At 31.9% G+C, this 3670-nt stretch overlaps 1 long non-coding RNA gene across 1 annotated transcript in view; it reads left to right on the top strand.

Annotated features, from left to right (window-relative positions):
- The window catches only part of LOC110595605, an 11031-nt gene extending 7646 nt beyond the window's left edge, over nucleotides 1–3385 (top strand). Inside the window, exon 3 of the long non-coding RNA XR_002481936.1 lies at nucleotides 3163–3385. This is a non-coding gene — a long non-coding RNA (uncharacterized LOC110595605). The remainder of the gene's footprint in view (nucleotides 1–3162) is intronic.
- The last annotated feature ends 285 nt before the right edge of the window (nucleotides 3386–3670 follow it).

Genomic DNA, 3670 nt, shown 5'->3' with positions numbered 1-3670 from the left:
ACTCCAGTCTGGGTGACAGAGTGAGACTCCAACTCAAAAAAAACAAAAAACAAAACAAAACAATATATAATCATTACCATCACTTCTTAGGATTGTTATGAGGATAAATTGTAATATAATGTGATTTATGATGGTAACTTATAGCTACTCTTTTTATAGCATTATACCTCTGAGGTGATAAAAAAACAGAAGGGAATGTGAGATAATTATCAATTTATATTTTTTTTAACTTTTTATTTGAAATAATTATAGACTCACAGGGAAATGCAAAAATAGAAACCAGGATCTCATGAACATTGTAGGTTTATGCTTTTTGCCAAACTTTGAAAAAAGTCAGCCTTTATTTCATTGGATATATGCCTGTTTTCCTTTTGCTGTTCAGATTAGGTCACTGCTGTTTAACTGTCTTCAAGTTCACTGATTCTTTCCTGCCATTCTGCTATTGAGCCCATCAATATGAAAATGAGATTTTCATTTTGGTTATTTTATTTCTTCAGTTTTATAATTTTCATTTTTGTAACTCCTACTTCTTTGTTGAGATTTTCTATTATTCATTTGTTTCAAGAGTGTTCATAATTGCTTGTTGAAGAATTTAATTATGGCTGCTTTAAAACCCTTGTCAAATAATTCCAGTATCTGAGTCAAATTGGTGGTGGCATCTGTTGATTGCCTTTGTTCATTCAAGTTGTGATTTTCTGATTTTTAATATGATGAGTGATGTTTTATTATAACCTGGACATTTTGAGTATAGTGTTATGAGACACTGGATCCTATTTAAGTATTTTATTTTAGCAAGTAGTCACTCCGTTTTAGGTTTAACGTGCTGGTGTCAATTTCCTTGTTTTTTTTTTTTTATAAACTTAATGGTTTTGAGGAGAATCAGGTACTTTACAGAAGAAAGTACCTTGATTCATATTTGTTTAATGTCTGTCTCATAGTTAAAGTGGGTTTATAGGTTTCTGGAAGGGAAACTATAGAGGTGAAATGCCATATCAAGGGAAAATGCTATCCACGTGATATAACTGATTATGTTAACTCTGATCACCTAGTTGTGGTAGTGTTTGCTAGGTTTTTTTCCTCTGTAAAGTTATATTCATCCTCACCTCCACTTTCCATATGTTACTTTTTAGGAACAAGTTACTAAATGTAGTTCACGCTTAAGGCATGAGGATTTTTGCTATAACTCCTAGAGGAATACCTGCATAAATTATTTGGAATTATATATTACAGGAAATTTGTTTCTTTTTCACTATTTAATCTTTTTAAATTTGGGAAGACTTATGTATATATATTTTATGATTTGGGTTATAACCCAATATTATATTATTTCTTTTTCACACATAGTATCTTAGCTTTGGCCATTAGAAGCTCTTTCATTTTTTGTTTCTATACCCCTTAAGCATATCCCCATCTGTGTGTGTGTGTGTGTGTGTGTGTGTGTGTGTGTGTGTGTGTGTCCCACTTTTTTACTTTCTGGCACTACAAAATGCTCCAGACTCATCTTCCATATGCCCTATTGCAGTCTTAGAATCAGCCATTTATCCAAAGAGCTCTTGTTCCATTTTTCAAAGAACGGGTATCTGAAACCAAAACCTGAGGACTGGCTGTACTTATTGCGCTGGGATACTCCAACATCTTCTCAGCAAACAGAGCTAGGGAACCTAGGTACATATATTAACTCTTGTAATACACACATTTCTACAGTAATTTCCATATGCATCTATAAGTATCTTTTTTGAGCTAAACGTGCTTCAATATTGACTTCTTTGACTAGAATGCATTGCTACATTGTTCATTCTAGAACTGTCTCTTTGCTTTTCTGTAACCTCTCACTTCATCAATGAAAAATCTGACTCACACCATCCACTATCTGTTTGCTTATTTGTTCAATCTTAGACCTCAATTATTTCAGAATTGTTAACCCTGAGAAAACAACTTTACTAGCTATAGTACATTACTTAGGTACAGGCTCAGAAACAATATTTTGATACAAACTATTCATATAATTTGGGCAATTATGAGGTCAAACCAGGGATATGTTATGAGTTTACCAGAACTTGAGTGTCTGTTTATAAAGCCTGTCCAAATTATAATCCATTTATGTTTGACCTTTACATAGTTCATTCATTCTTTCATTCATTCATTCATATTAGGATGTGTTTACTGTGTTCATAGTGTGATCATATAAAGAGGAATGAGATTTTATTTCTGTTGTGAGTGACTCACAGATCACAAATAAGGGAATTGAAGAAATTGGACTACAAAGGTGGCACACAATCAAAAGTCTCAAAGGTACTAAGAAATCCAAGACTTGAAAATAGAAGTGCAGTGAGTAGAACTTGATATTCAGTGACTGTACTACTGTCGTTCAATTTTTAAAGACTTTATAACCTATTCTTGTCCTGTATTAATAGACTTTATTTTTTTATAAAAGTTGTAAGTTTGCATTAAAATTTAGCAAATTGTATAGCATTTTCACATACTCCTCCCATGCAGCTACCCACATTATATTTTATTATCATAAAAATGCAAATGTATCACTTTAATCTCTTTAAGTGTATAATTCAATGACATTAAAGACAATCATATTATTTTGATACCATCACCATCATCCATTTTCAGAACTCTTTATCTTCTCAAACTGAATCTCTGTAACCACTAAAAAGAGCTCCTAGTCCTCTCTCCTCTTACCCCTGGAAATCACTATTCTACTATCGGTCTCCATGAATTTGACTACTCTATGAACCTCACATAAACAAAATCATACAATATTTGTACTTTTGTGCTTGGATTATTTCACTTAGCATAATGTCTTCAAGATTTATCCATATTAGAGCATGTGTCAGAATTTCATTTCTTTTTAAGGCTGAATAATATTGGATTATACAGTCTTAAAACATCATTTAATTGTTATTAAATAATAATTATAAAATATTACTCAATAATTATTTAAGGCTGAGTAATATTGAATTATGCAAACTGCAATTTACTTATTGGGGGTTTTTCCCCTCACCTTTTAGCTATTTGTGAATAATGCTGCTATAAATATGACTGTAGAGATATGTTTGAGACCCTGATTTCAAGTTTTGAGGTACTTACCAAGAGGTAGAATTACTGAATTATATAGTAATTCTGTGTTTAATCTTTTTTTTTTTTTTTTAGGAACTGCTGTACTGTTTTCCCCTGTGGCTCCACCATTTTACATCTCCACTCACAAATTGCAAAGATTCTGATTTCTCCATATCCTCACCAATGCTTATTTTCTTCTTCTTTTTTTTAAATGGCCAGTGTAATGCTTGTGTCTGGCTAATTCATATTTTTATTTATGATTTTTAAAAAATTTCCCTTATACTTTGAGATGTTACACTTGTTTTCATGTGTTTGTTGGCCATTTGTATATCATTGGAGAAATGTCTATTCAAGTCCTTTTCTTTTTTTACTGTTTGGATTTTTTTGTCCTTGATAAGTGTACAAGTTCTCAGTATAGTTTCCATATTAATTCCTTACTGCATATATGTTTTACTAATACAGACATACTTCGGAGATATTGTGGGTTAGGTTCTAAACCCCTGCAATTAAGTCAATGGCATGATATGTTTGGTTCCCCAGTGCATGTACAACTTTTGTTTACACTATACTATTGTCTAATAAATGTGCAATAGCATGTCTA

Source organism: Carlito syrichta, unplaced genomic scaffold (genome assembly GCF_000164805.1).
Source record: "Carlito syrichta isolate Samal-C Ts95f unplaced genomic scaffold, Tarsius_syrichta-2.0.1 Scaffold303076, whole genome shotgun sequence".
Lineage (NCBI taxonomy): Eukaryota > Metazoa > Chordata > Mammalia > Primates > Tarsiidae > Carlito > Carlito syrichta.
This window is presented reverse-complemented; position numbering and strand designations above follow the sequence as displayed.